Genomic DNA, 16,851 nt, shown 5'->3' with positions numbered 1-16,851 from the left:
GACGTAGCTGGGGAGACATATGAAGATGGAGTTGGGGTGTTAGCAGGAGCAGAGTGGAGCAGGGAAGCAGTAGCAGAGCAGGGAGTGGCTGGGGAGACATATGAAGGTGGAGTTAGGGTGTTAGCAGGAGCAGAGTGGAGCAGGGAAGCAGTAGCAGAGCAGGAAGTGGATGGGGAGACATATGAAGGTGGAGTTGGAGTGTGAGCAGGAGCAGTGTGGAGCAGGGAAGCAGTAGCAGAGCAGGAAGTGGCTGGGAAGACATGTGAAGGTGGAGTTGGAGAGTTAGCAGGAGCAGAGTGGAGCAGGGAAGCAATAGCAGAGCAGGGAGTGGCTGAGGAGACATATGAAGGTGGAGTTGGAGTGTTAGCAGGAGCAGAGTGGATCAGGGAAATAGTAGCAGAGCAGGAAGTGGCTGAGGAGACATATGAAGGTGGATTTTGGGTGTTAGCAGGAGCAGAGTGCAGCAGGGAAGCAGTAGCAGAGCAGGAAGTGGCTGGGGAGACATATTAAGGTGCTGTTGGAGTGTTAGCAGGAGCAGAGTTTACCAGGGAAGTAGTAGCAGAGCAGGAAGAGGCTGAGGAGACATATGAAGGTGGAGTTCGGGTGTTAGCAGGAGCAGAGTGCAGCAGGGAAGCAGTAGCAGAGCAGGAAGTAGCTGGGGAGACATATGAAGGTGCTGTTGGAGTGTTAGCAGGAGCAGAGTGGAGCAGGGAAGCAGTAGCAGAGCAGGACGTAGCTGGGGACACATATGAAGGTGGAGTTGGGGTGTTAGCAGGAGCAGAGTGGAGCAGGGAAGCAGTAGCAGAGCAGGAAGTGGCTGGGGAGACATATGAAGGTGGAGTTGGAGTGTTAGCAGGAGCAGAGTGCAGCAGGGAAGCAGTATCAGAGCAGGAAGTAGCTGGGGAGACATATGAAGGTGCTGTTGGAGTGTTAGCAGGAGCAGGGAAGCAGTATCAGAGCAGGAAGTAGCTGGGGAGACATATGAAGGTGGAGTTGGAGTGTTAGCAGGAGCAGAGTGGAGCAGGGAAGCAGTAGCAGTGCAGGAAGTGGCTGAGGAGACATATGAAGGTGGAGTTGGAGTGTTTAGCAGGAGTAGAGTGCAGCAGGGATGCAGTAGCAGAGCAGGAAGTGGCTGGGGAGACATATGAAGGTGCAGTTGGAGTGTTAGCAGGAGCAGAGTGCAGCAGGGAAGCAGTATCAGAGCAGGAAGTAGCTGGGGAGACATATGAAGGTGCAGTTGGAGTGTTAGCAGGAGCAGAGTGGAGCAGGGAAGCAGTAGCAGAGCAGGGAGTGGCTGGGGAGACATATGAAGGTGCAGTTGGAGTGTTAGCAGGAGCAGAGTGCAGCAGGGAAGCAGTATCAGAGCAGGAAGTAGCTGGGGAGACATATGAAGGTGCAGTTGGAGTGTTAGCAGGAGCAGAGTGGATCAGGGAAGTAGTAGCAGAGCAGGAAGTGGCTGAGGAGACATATGAAGGTGGATTTTGGGTGTTAGCAGGAGCAGAGTGCAGCAGGGAAGCAGTAGCAGAGCAGGAAGTGGCTGGGGAGACATATGAAGGTGCTGTTGGAGTGTTAGCAGGAGCAGAGTGGACCAGGGAAGTAGTAGCAGAGCAGGAAGAGGCTGAGGAGACATATGAAGGTGGAGTTCGGGTGTTAGCAGGAGCAGAGTGCAGCAGGGAAGCAGTAGCAGAGCAGGAAGTGGCTGGGGAGACATATGAAGGTGCTGTTGGAGTGTTAGCAGGAGCAGAGAGGAGCAGGGAAGCAGTAGCAGAGCAGGGAGTGGCTGGGGAGACATATGAAGGTGGAGTTGGAGTGTGAGCAGGAGCAGAGAGGAGCAGGGAAGCAGTAGCAGAGCAGGGAGTGGCTGGGTAGACATATGAAGGTGGAGTTAGGGTGTTAGCAGGAGCAGAGTGCAGCAGGGAAGCAGTATCAGAGCAGGAAGTAGCTGGGGAGACATATGAAGGTGAAGTTGGAGTGTTAGCAGGAGCAGAGTGGAGCAGGGAAGCAGTAGCAGAGCAGGGAGTGGCTGAGGAGACATATGAAGGTGGAGTTGGAGTGTTAGCAGGAGCAGAGTGGAGCAGGGAAGCAGTAGCAGAGCAGGGAGTGGCTGAGGAGACATATGAAGGTGGAGTTGGAGTGTTTAGCAGGAGCAGAGTGGAGCAGGGATGCAGTAGCAGAGCAGGGAGTGGCTGGGAAGACATACGAAGGTAGAGTTGGAGGGTTAGCAGGAGCAGAGTAGAGCAGGGCAGCAGTAGCAGAGCAGGACGTAGCTGGGGAGACATATGAAGGTGGAGTTGGAGTGTTAGCAGGAGCAGAGTGGATCAGGGATGCAGGAGCAGAGCAGGGAGTGGCTGGGGAGACATATGAAGGTGGAGTTGGGGTGTTAGCAGGGGCAGGGAAGCAGTAGCAGAGCAGGAAGTGGCTGGGGAGACATATGAAGGTGGAGTTGGAGTGTTAGCAGGAGCAGAGTGGAGCAGGGAAGCAGTAGCAGAGCAGGGAGTGGCTGGGGAGACATATGAAGGTGGAGTTGGAGTGTTAGCCGGAGCAGAGTGGAGCAGGGAAGCAGTAACAGAGCAGGGAGTGGCTGGGGAGACATATGAAGGTGGAGTTGGAGTGTTAGCAGGAGCAGAGTGGAGCAGGGAAGCAGTAGCAGAGCAGGGAGTGGCTGGGGAGACATATGAAGGTGGAGTTGGGGTGTTGGCAGGAGCAGAGTGGAGCAGGGAAGCAGTAGCAGAGCAGGAAGTGGCTGGGGAGACATATGGAGGTGGGGCTGGAGTGTTAGCAGGAGCAGAGTGGAGCAGGGAAGCAGTAGCAGAGCAGGACGTAGCTGGGGAGACATATGAAGGTGGAATTGGAGTGTTTAGCAGGAGCAGAGAGGAGCAGGGAAGCAGTAGCAGAGCAGGGAGTGGCTGGGGAGACATATGAAGGTGGAGTTGGAGTGTGAGCAGGAGCAGAGAGGAGCAGGGAAGCAGTAGCAGAGCAGGGAGTGGCTGGGGAGACATATGAAGGTGGAGTTAGGGTGTTAGCAGGAGCAGAGTGGAGCAGGGAAGCAGTAGCAGAGCAGGAAGTGGATGGGGAGACATATGAAGGTGGAGTTCGGGTGTTAGCAGGAGTACAGTGGAGCAGGGAAGCAGTAGCAGAGCAGAAAGTGGCTGGGGAGACATGTGAAGGTGGAGTTGGAGAGTTAGCAGGAGCAGAGTGGAGCAGGGAAGCAATAGCAGAGCAGGGAGTGGCTGAGGAGACATATGAAGGTGGAATTGGAGTGTTTAGCAGGAGCAGGGAGGCAGTAGCAGAGCAGGGAGTGGCTGAGGAGACATATGAAGGTGGAGTTGGAGTGTTAGCAGGAGCAGAGTGCAGCAGAGAAGCAGTAGCAGAGCAGGAAGTGGCTGGGGAGACATATGGAGGTGGAGTTGGAGTGTTAGCAGGAGCGGAGTGGAGCAGGGAAGCAGTAGCAGAGCAGGGAGTGGCTGAGGAGACATATGAAGGTGGAGTTCGGGTGTTAGCAGGAGCAGAGTGGAGCAGGGCAGCAGTAGCAGAGCAGGACGTAGCTGGGGAGACATATGGAGGTGGAGTTGGAGTGTTAGCAGGAGCAGAGTGGAGCAGGGAAGCAGTAGCAGAGCAGGGAGTGGCTGGGGAGACATATAGAGGTGGGGCTGGAGTGTTAGCAGGAGCAGAGTGGAGCAGGGAAGCAGTAGCAGAGCAGGGAGTGGCTGGGGAGACATATGAAGGTGGATTTGGAGTGTTAGCAGGAGCAGAGTGGAGCAGGGAAGCAGTAGCAGAGCAGGGAGTGGCTGGGGAGACATATAGATGTGGGGCTGGAGTGTTTAGCAGGAGTAGAGTGCAGCAGGGATGCAGTAGCAGAGCAGGAAGTGGCTGGGGAGACATATGAAGGTGCAGGTGGAGTGTTAGCAGGAGCAGAGTGCAGCAGGGAAGCAGTATCAGAGCAGAAAGTAGCTGGGGAGACATATGAAGGTGCAGTTGGAGTGTTAGCAGGAGCAGAGTGGAGCAGGGAAGCAGTAGCAGAGCAGGGAGTGGCTGGGGAGACATATGAAGGTGCAGTTGGAGTGTTAGCAGGAGCAGAGTGGATCAGGGAAGCAGTAGCAGAGCAGGAAGTGGCTGAGGAGACATATGAAGGTGGAGTTCGGGTGTTAGCAGGAGCAGAGTGCAGCAGGGAAGCAGTAGCAGAGCAGGAAGTGGCTGGGGAGACATATGAAGGTGCTGTTGGAGTGTTAGCAGGAGCAGAGTGGATCAGGGAAGTAGTAGCAGAGCAGGAAGAGGCCCTGGAGACATATGAAGGTGGAGTTCGGGTGTTAGCAGGAGCAGAGTGCAGCAGGGAAGCAGTAGCAGAGCAGGAAGTGGCTGGGGAGACATATGAAGGTGCTGTTGGAGTGTTAGCAGGAGCAGAGTGGAGCAGGGAAGCAGTAGCAGAGCAGGAAGTAGGTGGGGGGACATATGAAGGTGGAGTTGGAGTGTTAGCAGGAGCAGAGTGGAGCAGGGAAGCAGTAGCAGAGCAGGACGTAGCTGGGGAGACATATGAAGGTAGAGTTGGGGTGTTAGCAGGAGCAGAGTGGAGCAGGGAAGCAGTAGCAGAGCAGGAAGTGGCTGGGGAGACATATGAAGGTGGAGTTGGAGTGTTAGCAGGAGCAGAGTGCAGCAGGGAAGCAGTGTCAGAGCAGGAAGTAGCTGGAGAGACATTTGAAGGTGGAGTTGGAGTGTTAGCAGGAGCAGAGTGCAGCAGGGAAGCAGTAGCAGAGCAGGAAGTAGCTGGGGAGACATATGAAGGTGGAGTTGGAGTGTTAGCAGGAGCAGAGTGGAGCAGGGAAGCAGTAGCAGAGCAGGGAGTGGCTGGGGAGACATATGAAGGTGGATTTCGGGTGTTAGCAGGAGCAGAGAGTAGCAGGGAAGCAGTAGCAGAGCAGGAAGTGGCTGGGGAGACATATGAAGGTGGAGTTGGAGTGTTAGCAGGAGTAGAGTGCAGCAGGGATGCAGTAGCAGAGCAGGAAGTGGCTGGGGAGACATATAAAGGTGGAGTTCGGGTGTTAGCAGGAGCAGAGTGGAGCAGGGAAGCAGTAGCAGAGCAGGAAGTGGCTGGGGAGACATATAGAGGTGGGGCTGGAGTGTTAGCAGGAGCAGAGTGGAGCAGGGAAGGAGTAGCAGAGCAGGAAGTGGCTGGGGAGACATATGAAGGTGGAGTTGGAGTGTTAGCACTTAGCAGGAGCAGAGTGCAGCAGGGATGCAGTAGCAGAGCAGGAAGTAGCTGGGGAGACATATGAAGGTGGAGTTGGAGTGTTAGCAGGAGCAGAGTGGAGCAGGGAAGCAGTAGCAGAGCAGGAAGTAGCTGGGGAGACATATGAAGGTGGAGTTAGGGTGTTAGCAGGAGCAGAGTGCAGCAGGGAAGCAGTAGCAGGGCAGGGAGTGGCTGGGGAGACGTTTGAAGGTGGAGTTGGAATGTTTAGCAGGAGTAGAGTGAAGCAGGAAAGCAGTAGCAGAGCAGGAAGTGGCTGGGGAGACATATGAAGGTGGAGTTGGGGTGTTAGCAGTGTGGAGCAGGGAAGCAGTATTAGAGCAGGAAAAGGCTGGGGGGACACTGTATATAGCTGGAGGAAAGCAACTCACAAGTTGACACTTCGGACCTCCGTCAGATTTAGTCCTTGTGGAATATATATCAGTGGACATATGAATATTTCCCATAATGTTTGATGTTCTGAATAAGCGTGAAGAACCAATAAAACCATTGAGTTCTGACAACCTAGAAACAAACCATTGAAACGGGAGTCATCATCTTAGCGGTCAGATCCTCGCCTGATTGAGATTCCTCCTCTCCATTATGATAACACAAACTGCGGGCGCTTCTTAGCCCTAACAAAATATGTAAATTGTGAGGGGCATGCGGTCATTATTCCTGTGAACATTACACGCTCCGGTGAAGCTCTAACACGATTTAAATAATCTATAAAATGCTAATCCTCAGGCATAAGCGTTAAATAGTATTACCGGTGTGGAATGTTTTCCGAGAAAGCAGTTCCATCAAGGAGAGGAGGACATCTACCCATCTGGAACTGGTGGAATTGGAAGGATGAACAGATGAGGCAGCTAAAGATGTCCAAAAAAGAAATGATTATACTTTGCTATTTTTAGCATGTCCTAAGCCATGTCTACCATAGTATGGTAACATCTCAGAAGCCTCTCAGGGGTGGCCCTGATGACTGTCACCCATCCAAGCCAATCCCAGGCCATTTGTATTTAGAACAAAAGAAACACGATGCATGATTGAAGGCATGTTTCTGTTGAAGTGGAACTGTCGGGCATAAAATAAAAAATCAATTCTTTATTTTTATCTGGTAAACCAGTAATACGGATGCTAAGCAGGCAATCCAAAAGTTAAAATTTCTATTACTTTTCTTGTTTATAAATGATCATTCCCCAGTATTACCTGACTCTTATTTGGTACATTGCCGCACAAAGGAAGTTGCAGGGCATGCTGGGTTGTCTTTTTTTGCTTCTTTTTTTCCCCTCAGACTGCGGCAACGTACCAAATAAGAGTCAGGTAAACTGGGGAATGATCATTTATAAATAAGAAAGTAATAGAGATTTTAACTTTTGGATTGCCTGATTAGCATCCTTATTACTTGTTTATCAGATAAAAATAAAGAATTGATTTTTTATTTGATGCCCGACAGTTACACTTTAAATATTTCTGTGTTTTGTAGTCATTCCTAGGGGAAAAAAACCCAGCAACCATTCTAGGTGACACTGTGGACGTATGTGGATGGAGGCCACCACACTAGCGGCTGGATTCACTAAACCGTGATAACTCAAATATCACACCTTTTCAAATATCACACCTTATCAGATATCACACCTTATGAAAATATATCACACCTTATCAAAGATATCACACCTTATCAAAGTTAACCCGCCTTATCAGAGTAGCATAGCGAGCGCTACAAACTTATGCCCGCTAATTGGCAATGGCACATGTCCTGCCCTGAGCCCCTGCGGGTTCGTAGAGCTCGCTATGCTACTCTGATATCTTTTCATAAGGTGTGATCTTTGATAAGGTGTGATATCTTACATAAGGTGTGATATCTTACATAAGGTGTGATATCTTTTCATAAGGTGTGATCTTTGATAAGGTGTGATATCTTTGATAAGGTGTGATATCTTTGATAAGGTGTGATCTTTGATAAGGTGTGATATCTTACATAAGGTGTGATATCTTTTCATAAGGTGTGATCTTTGATAAGGTGTGATATCTTTTCATAAGGTGTGATCTTTGATAAGGTGTGATATCTTTGATAAGGTGTGATATCTTTGATAAGGTGTGATCTTTGATAAGGTGTGATCTTTGATAAGGTGTGATCTTTGATAAGGTGTGATATCTTACATAAGGTGTGATATCTTTTCATAAGGTGTGATATCTTTTCATAAGGTGTGATATCTTTTCATAAGGTGTGATATCTTTTCATAAGGTGTGATATCTTTTCATAAGGTGTGATCTCTTTGATAAGGTGTGATATCTTTTCATAAGTGTGATCTTTGATAAGGTGTGATATCTTTTCATAAGGTGTGATATCTTTTCATAAGATGTGATATCTTTTCATAAGGTGTGATCTCTTCGATAAGGTGTGATATCTTTTCATAAGGTGTGATATTTGAGTTGTCATGGTTTAGTAAATCAAGCTCAAGCTGTGATATTTAGAAGGACCATACCTTTCTTCTTCCACTGACCTGTGAATAATACAGCTCTAAACCGAGTACAGTACTGTGGGGGAGGAGGTCTGAGGAATAGATGTTGTGTTTGGCTGTTCCAGAAATAAAGATTTTATTCAGAAGTGTTCTATTTCCAGACCAGCGTGATGCCTCCACATCGAGGAACCAGGAGAGCCTTAAAGATATTTTACAGCTTCAGGTGAGCTCTAGAATTATTATCCCACCACCACCATCACCCTCACACACTGAGATGGACTGGGGGCTGCATTATGTGCAGTTAAACCCATGGAATATAGAGCAGACACAGAAAAGCCGTGTTGTGGCATCTGCTGTAACATAGCTTTGTCGTAAGAGTCTTCCTATTGCTATGTTCAATTTATGTTGTTTTTTATGTTGATCTCTTGAAGCAACTTGAGCTCAAAATGGCGACCTGGACAGCTGAGCCAGTAATAGCCATTTTGTTGTGTTTATGACAATCTTGATTAGCTCGGGCCGCTGCGGTGGTCCGCCTTGTCACACTACATTAGCAAAGCGGTGGCCTTTGAAATGAAAAGATAAATAAGGTCAACTGAATCTCTCCAAACATCATCACCCTGAGAGGGACGTGAGAAGAAACCTGCCGCCGTCAGGAAGTCTCCACAACGACGTCCAGAGGTCGCTAAAGATTGGAACTGTCAAAGCAGAGTGTATTTTATTAGCACGCGGCAAAGTCTCACTTGTCAAAGTGAAGTGTTTTTATTAAAGTTGCCATGTAAATATTACATCAGGAGCCAAGGCCTCGGCGGTGCAAAGCAACATGGTTGGCAAGACCAATTTGTCACCGTCTGTCAAAGACGTCATCAGGCTTATCAGTTCCTCGTATTTTTATTTATATTCTGCAGCTGAGATGCTGTTTGTTCTCAGAAGCCGTCTTTTGTTTTAACGGTGAGAAATGGCTTCAATTAAATATAACCGTGTTTTAGTCGGGAATGAGAAAAAAAGGCCAGTATACAAAATAACCAAAGAAAAGTCTCTAAAATGACTGAAGTTGGAACAATATATACTGAAACCAATAAAGAATGAACTTTATAGACTTCAGGGATGGCCATTACAGTTTGCTCTGCTGTAACTACCTTATGAGCTTCAGGCGAGCGCTACCCGTCAGTGGTACGGATGGGCAAGCGTCTGATCTGAGCATGTCTGGAGGTACTGACTGGATCACTCTAAACTACCTGACATTCCCAGAGGATTGGGCCCTTTGACAGGAAGTGGTGGTGGAGAACAGTGGGTCCCTTTCTAGTGATGGCGTGATGGAGTATTCCATGGTGAGGGTAGTTAGGTGGGTACTCTGATAAGGGCAGAGCAATGGTGAAGGTAGACTCGGCAGCTTACTGCACAGGCATGGCCATACTCGGCAGCTTACTGCACAGGCGTGGCCATACTCGCCAGTTCAATACACAGGCGTGGCCATACTCGCCAGCTTACTGCACAGGCGTGGCCATACTCGCCAGTTCACTACACAGTCATGGCCATACTCACTAGCTTACTGCACAGGCGTGGCCATACTCACTAGCTTACTGCACAGGCATGGCCATACTCGCCAGCTTACTGCACAGGAGTGGCCATACTCTCCAGCTTACTGCACAGGCGTGGCCATACTCGCCAGCTTACTGAACAGGCGTGGCTATACTCGCCAGCTTACTGCACAGGCGTGGCCATACTCGCCAGCTTACTGCACAGGCGTGGCCATACTTGCCAGCTTACTGTACAGGCGTGGCCATACTCACCAGCTTACTGCACAGGCGTGGCCATACTCACCAGCTTACTGCACAGGCGTGGCCATACTCGCCAGCTTACTGCACAGGCGTGGCCATACTCGCCAGCTTACTGCACAGGCGTGGCCATACTCGCCAGCTTACTGCACAGGCGTGGCCATACTCGCCAGCTTACTGCACAGGCGTGGCCAAACTCTTACTGCACAGGCGTAGCCAAACTCGCCAGCTTACTGCACAGGCGTGGCCAAACTCGCCAGCTTACTGCACAGGCGTGGCCATACTCGCCAGCTTACTGCACAGGCGAGGCCATACTCGCCAGCTTGCTGCACAAGCGTGGCCATGCTCCCCAGCTCACTGCACAGGCATGGCCATATTCGTTAGCTTACTGCACAGACGTGGCCATACTTGCCAGCTTACTGCACAGGCGTGGTCATACTCGCCAGCTTACTGCACAGGCGTGGCCATACTCGCCAGCTCACTGCACAGGCGTGGCCATACTCGCCAGCTCACTGCACAGGCGTGGCCATACTCGCCAGCTTACTGCACAGGCGTGGCCATACTCGCCAGCTTACTGCACAGGCGTGGCCATACTCGCCAGCTTACTGCACAGGCGTGGCCATACTCGCCAGCTTACTGCACAGGCGTGGCCATACTTGCCAGCTCGTGGCCATACTTGCCAGCTCGTGGCCATTCTCGTGCAGGCGCAGTAGGGCTCGTACATGACGAGGACCCTGGCCCCAATCTGAAATCTGTCCAGCTCTGATTTCTTTCAGGGGTCTGTGAGCGATTCGTTTTTTTGACCCAAAATACACTTTAAAATTCGGTTCTAATACAGTCACTTATTAAAAACATGCCTGGAAAATTAATTTTAGTGGAAAGGATTCTGTAATTTACTGTCTGGTTTGAAAGAAAAGAACAAGGAACTGACCTGCCCAGCTGCGGACATTCTATAAAATCTGGTGTGTGGCTCGCCATAGATCACCGCTGCCCTATGGAGGAGATCTGCCATAGATCGCTGCTGCCCTACGGAGGAGATCTGCCATAGATCACTGCTGCCCTATAGAGGAGATCTTCCATAGATCACCGCTGCCCTATGGAGGAGATCTGCCCCGCCATAGATCGCCGCTGCCCTATGGAGGAGATCTGCCATAGATCGCTGCTGCCCTATGGAGGAGATCTGCCATAGATCGCACCTGCCCTATGGAGGAGATCTGCCCCGCCATAGATCGCCGCTGCCCTATGGAGGAGATCTGCCATAGATCACCGCTGCCCCATGGAGGAGATCTGCTATAGATCGCTGCTGCCCTATGGAGGAGATTTGCCATAGATCACCGCTGCCCCATGAAGGAGATCTGCCATAGATTGCAGCTGCCCTATGGAGGAGATCTGCCATAGATCACCGCTGCCCTATGGAGGAGATCTGCTATAGATCACCGCTGCCCTATGGAAGAGATCTGCCATAGATCGCCGCTGCTCTATGGAGGAGATCTGCCATAGATTGCTGCTGCCCTATTGAGGAGATCTGCCATAGATCACCGCTGCCCTATGGAGGAGATCTGCCATAGATCGCCGCTGCCCTGTGGAGGAGATCTGCCATAGATCACCGATGCCCTATGGACGAGATCTGCCATAGATCGCTGCTGCCCTATGAAGTAGATTTGCCATAGATCGCCACTTCCCTATGAAGACCATCTGCCATAGATCACCGCTGCCCTATGGAGGACATCCAAAGGAGGATTGTGGTCCTGAAATGAAGGTAATTCTCGTGCAATAATCACATTAATAAACAATGGCAGTGAGAGATCGCCTGTGTACATAGGAATACCTCCACCATTCATCAGCCTCCACACAGTGCTGTCAATAAGACATCCTCAGTTATACGGCTCCACGCAGATCTCTGTACAGCAATTATCCGGGGTAATTAGATCTCTCCTTCATTAGTCCAGTGGCTGGGTAGCCGGAAATGCAGCATCACCGATAGCCCCGCCCACATGCCTGTCTCCATGACAACAGGAGGAGCCTTATTCCTCATCACAAGAAGCCATCTCATTATTCCATCACTAGTAAAACTGATAAGTCTCTTCAAGCGACATAAAAGGGAACCATAATGACATATGGCAGAATGTAACAGATTTTTCAGGATAGCCATGTGTACGTCATTTATCCCAATTTCAGTTTTAAAAACACTTGATATAACTTCTATTTTGTTATGTAGCCCCTCCCTCCCAGTGATGTCACAGCCTAGGCTAATATGTCACACATCCTTCTGCCTCAGAGCACTATGGAAAATTAGCTGATGTTACTGCCTACTAATTGGGAGAAGTGGGCGGACATTCCACAGGGATGCACCTGCCAGCAGTAAAGATTTCACCATCTATGATACATTCAAGAATATAAAATCAGGAGAAGTAAGATTTTACAGCAGACAAACACTGACTAAATCATTTATGAATGATTATTGGTGTGTGTGTGGTATGTGTATACAGTGTGTACTGTGTGTGTGTGTGTGTGTGTACAGTGTGTGTGTGTGTGTGTATACAGTGTGTGTGTGTACAGTGTGTGTGTGTGTGTGTGTGTACAGTGTGTGTACAGTGTGTGTGTGTGTGTATACAGTGTGTGTGTGTGTATACTGTGTGTGTGTGTGTGTACAGTGTGTGTGTGTGTGTACAGTGTGTGTGTGTGTGTGTATACAGTGTGTGTGTGTACAGTGTGTGTGTGTGTGTACAGTGTGTGTGTGTACAGTGTGTGTGTGTGTACAGTGTGTGTGTGTGTGTATACTGTGTGTGTGTGTATACTGTGTGTGTGTGTGTACAGTGTGTGTGTGTGTGTGTGTACAGTGTGTGTGTGTGTACAGTGTGTGTGTGTGTGTGTGTACAGTGTGTGTGTGTGTACAGTGTGTGTGTGTGTGTGTACAGTGTGTGTGTGTGTGTGCAGTGTGTGTGTGTGTATACTGTGTGTGTGTGTGTACAGTGTGTGTGTGTGTGTACAGTGTGTGTGTGTGTGTGTGTGTGTGTACAGTGTGTGTGTGTATACTGTGTGTGTGTGTGTGTGTGTACAGTGTGTGTGTGTGTGTACAGTATGTGTGTTTGTATACAGAGTGTGTGTACAGTTTGTGTGTGTATATATACATATACAGTGGCTTGCAAAAGTATTCGGCCCCCTTGAAGTTTTCCACATTTTGTCACATTACTGCCACAAACATGAATCTATTTTATTGGAATTCCACGTGAAAGACCAACACAAAGTGGTGTACATGTGAGAAGTGGAACGAAAATCATACATGATTCCAAACATTTTTTACAAATAAGTAACTGCAAAGATGGATGTGCATAATTATTCAGCCCCCCTGAGTCAATACTTTGTAGAACCACCTTTTGCTGCAATTACAGCTGCCAGTCTTTTAGGGTATGTCTCTACCAGCTTTGCACATCTAGAGACTAAAATCCTTGCCCATTCTTCTTTGCAAAACAGCTCCAGCTCAGTCAGATTAGATGGACAGCGTTTGTGAACAGCAGTTTTCAGATCTTGCCACAGATTTTCTATTGGATTTAGATCTGGACTTTGACTGGGCCATTCTAACACATGGATATGCTTTGTTTCAAACCATTCCATTGTTGCCCTGGCTTTATGTTTAGGGTCGTTGTCCTGCTGGAAGGTGAACCTCCGCCCCAGTCTCAAGTCTTTTTCAGACTCCAAGAGGTTTTCTTCCAAGTTTGCCCTGTATTTGGCTCCATCCATCTTCCTATCAACTCTGACCAGCTTCCCAGTCCCTGCTGAAGAAATGCACCCCCAGAGCATGATGCTGCCACCACCATATTTGACAGTGGCGATGGTGTGTTCAGAGTGATGTGCAGTGTTAGTTTTCCACCACACATAGCGTTTTGCATTTTGGCCAAAATGTTCAGTTTTGGTCTTATCTGACCAGAGCACCTTCTTCCACATGTTTGCTGTGTCCCCCACATGGCTTGTGGCAATCTGCAAATGGGACTTCTTATGCTTTTCTGTTAACAATGGTTTTCTTCTTGCCACTCTTCCATAAAGGCCAACTTTGTGCAGTACATGACTAATAGTTGTCCTATGGACAGAGTCTCCCACCTGAGCTGTAGATCTCTTCAGCTCGTCCAGAGTCACCATGGGCTTCTTGACTGCATTTCTGATTAGCGCTCTCCTTGTTCGGCCTGTGAGTTTAGGTGGATGGCCTTATGTTGGTAGGTTTACAGTTGTGCCATACTCCTTCCATTTCTGAATGATCGTTTGAACAGTGCTCCGTGGGATGTTCAAGGCTTAGGAAATCTTTTTGTAGCCTAGGTCTGCTTTAAATTTCTCAATAACTTTATCCCTGACCTGTCTGGTGTGTTCTTTGGACTTCATGGTGTTGTTGCTCCCAATATTCTCTTAGACAACCTCTGAAGCTGTTACAGAGCAGCTGTATTTGTACTGACATTAGATTACACACAGGTGCACACTATTTAGTCATTAGCACTCATCAGGCAATGTCTATGGGCAACTGACTGCACTAAGACCAAAGGGGGCTGAATAATTCTGCACACCCCACTTTACAGTTATTGATTCGTAAAAAAAATGTTTGGAATCATGTATGATTTTCGTTTCACTTCTCACGTGTACACCACTTTGTATTGGTCTTTCACGTGGAATTCCAATAAAATTGATTCATGTTTGTGGCAGTAATGTGACAAAATGTGGAAAACTTCAAGGGGGCCGGATACTTTTGCAAGCCACTGTATACAGTGTGTGTGTTTGTATACAGTGTGTTTGTGTGTACACAGTGTGTATGTGTGTGTGGAGTGAGTATATGTGTGTGTGCAGTGTGTGTTTTTATACAGTGTGTGTGTAGACAGTGTGTGTATGTGTATACAGTGTGTGTGTGTGTGTGTGTGTATGTGTAGTATGTGTATACAGTGTATGTGTAGTATGTGTAGACAGTGTGTGTGTATGTGTATACAGTGTGTGTGTGTATTTATTCAGTGTGTGTGTGTGTGTGTGTATGCAGTGTGTGCGTATGTGTAGCATGTGTGTACAGTGTGTGTGTGTGTGTGTGTGTGTGTGTGTAGACAGTGTGTGTATGTGTATACAGTGTGTGTGTATGTGTATACAGTGTGTGAGTGTGTGTTTATTTGGTGTGTGTATACAGTGTGCGTATGTGTAGTTTGTGTGTGTGTTTGTGTGTGTACATTCTACACACAGACAGTGTGTGTGTGTAGTGTGTGTATACAGTGTGTATGTGTAGTATGTGTATACAGTGTGTGTGTGTAGTATGTGTATACAGTGTGTGTGTGTGTGTGTGTGTGTAGTATGTGTATACAGTGTGTGTGTGTGTGTGTTTATTTAGTGTGTGTTTATTCAGTGTGTGTGTGTATACAGTGTGTATGTGTAGCATGTGTATACAGTGTGTGTGTGTATGTGTATACGATGTGTGTATACAGTGTGCGTGTATGTGTATACAGTGTGTGTGTGTGTATACAGTGAGTGTGTGTGTGTGTGTGTGTGTACAAAGTGTGTGTGTGTCTGTGTGTATACAGTGTGTGTATATGTGTAGTATGTGTATACAGTGTGTGTGTGTGTGTGTGTGTGTGTGTGTGTGTGTGTGTACATATACTGCACATACACACACTGTACACACAATGTGTGTGTGTGTATACACTGTGTGTGTATGTGTATAAAGTGTGTGCGTATGTATACACTCTGTGTGAGTGTGTGTATACAGTGTGTGTGTATACAGTATGTATACACAGTGTGTATGTGTGTACAGTGTGTGTATACAGTGTGTATGTGTAGCATGTGTATACAGTGTGTGTGTTTGTAGTATGTGTATACAGTGTGTATGTGTAGTATGTGTATACAGTGTGTGTGTGTGTGTGTAGTATGTGTGTGTGTTTATTTAGTGTGTTTATTCAGTGTGTGTGTGTATACAGTGTGTATGTGTAGCATGTGTATACAGTGTGTGTGTGTGTGTATGTGTAGTATGTGTATACGATGTGTGTATACAGTGTTCGTGTATGTGTATACAGTGTGCGTGTATGTGTATACAGTGTGTGTATGTGTATACAGTGAGTGTGTGTGTGTGTACAAAGTGTGTGTCTGTCTGTGTGTATATAGTGTGTGTATAGGTGTAGTATGTGTATACAGTGTGTGTACACATACTGCACACACACACACACACACACTGTACACACAATGCGTGTGTGTGTGTGTGTGTATACACTGTGGGCGTATGTGTATACTGTGTGTGTGTATGTATACACTCTGTGAGTGTGTGTATACAGTGTGTGTGTACAGTGTTTGTGCGTGTGTATACAGTATGTATACACAGTGTGTATGTGTGTACAGTGTGTGTGTTTGTGTATACAGTGTGTGTATACAGTGTGTGTGTACAGTGTGTTTTGTGTGTGTGTGTTTGTGTGTGGAGTGTGTATATGTGTGTGTGCAGTGTGTGTGGAGTGTGTATATGTGTGTGTGTGTATACAGTGTGTGTGTGTGTGTGTGTGTGTGTGTGTGTATACAGTGTGTGTGTGTTTGTATACTGTGTGTGTGTGTTTGTGTGTGGAGTGTGTATATGTGTGTGTGCAGTGTGTGTGTGTATACAGTGGGTGTGTGTATACAGTGTGTGTGTGTGTGTGTGTGTGTGTGTGTGTGTGTGTGTATACAGTGTGTGTGAGTGTGTGTGTGTGTGTTTGTATACAGAGTGTGTGTGTGTATACAGAGTGTGTGTGTGTGTAGTGTGTGTGCACAGTGTGTGTACAGTGTGTGTGATGTGTACACAGTGTGTGTGTGTGTGTGCAGTGTGTGTATACAGTGTGTGTGTAGTGTGTGTGCAGTTACAGGTCAGTGGCACGCCTCATGTCTCTGCTCTCTCCTCAGTGAGTGATTCCTGCTCAGTGGCACAGAGACTGGGAACATGTGCTGGATATTACGAGCTGCTGATTACACACGTCTGACTCACGAGTCCTCCGCGCTCCTCACATTGTTGCTGGAATTGCCACAAAGTGGAGCCCAGCTGGGTCCTTGTGAGATCTGCGTACGGCTTCTGGGCGGCAGAGAGACTTCCTGTGTAGATGTGTCGGGAAGACTTCAAGCTTTTCAAGCCCTCTCCAGCCAAACATGGACTGCCGCAGCCTGTATCCCGGCAACCGGAATACCAAAACTGAGGCACCAAATTCACCCAGGATAATATTACCCTCTAACAAAACATGGACTGCTGCGGCCTGTATCCCGGCAACAGGAATACCAAAACTGAGGCACCAAATTCACCCAGGATAATATTACCCTCTAACTAAACATGGACTGCTGCGGCCTGTATCCCGGCAACAGGAATACCAAAACTGAGGCACCAAATTCACCCAGGATAATATTACCCTCCAGCCAAACA

The 16,851-nt window shown here is 48.1% G+C and overlaps 1 protein-coding gene across 8 annotated transcripts in view; it reads left to right on the top strand.

Annotated features, from left to right (window-relative positions):
- The window catches only part of SHISA6 (shisa family member 6), a 434,141-nt gene that overhangs the window by 11,424 nt on the left and 405,866 nt on the right, over positions 1-16,851 (top strand). For all 8 annotated transcript variants that reach the window (XM_068261893.1, XM_068261890.1, XM_068261887.1 and 5 more), the window contains exon 2: positions 7,848-7,909. The gene's annotated coding sequence lies outside the window, so the exon portion shown is untranslated. The remainder of the gene's footprint in view (positions 1-7,847; positions 7,910-16,851) is intronic.

This window comes from Hyperolius riggenbachi, chromosome 12 (genome assembly GCF_040937935.1).
Source record: "Hyperolius riggenbachi isolate aHypRig1 chromosome 12, aHypRig1.pri, whole genome shotgun sequence".
In the NCBI taxonomy this organism is placed as follows: domain Eukaryota; kingdom Metazoa; phylum Chordata; class Amphibia; order Anura; family Hyperoliidae; genus Hyperolius; species Hyperolius riggenbachi.
Note: the sequence above shows the minus strand (reverse complement) of the source record. Positions and strands in the feature narration are given on the sequence as shown.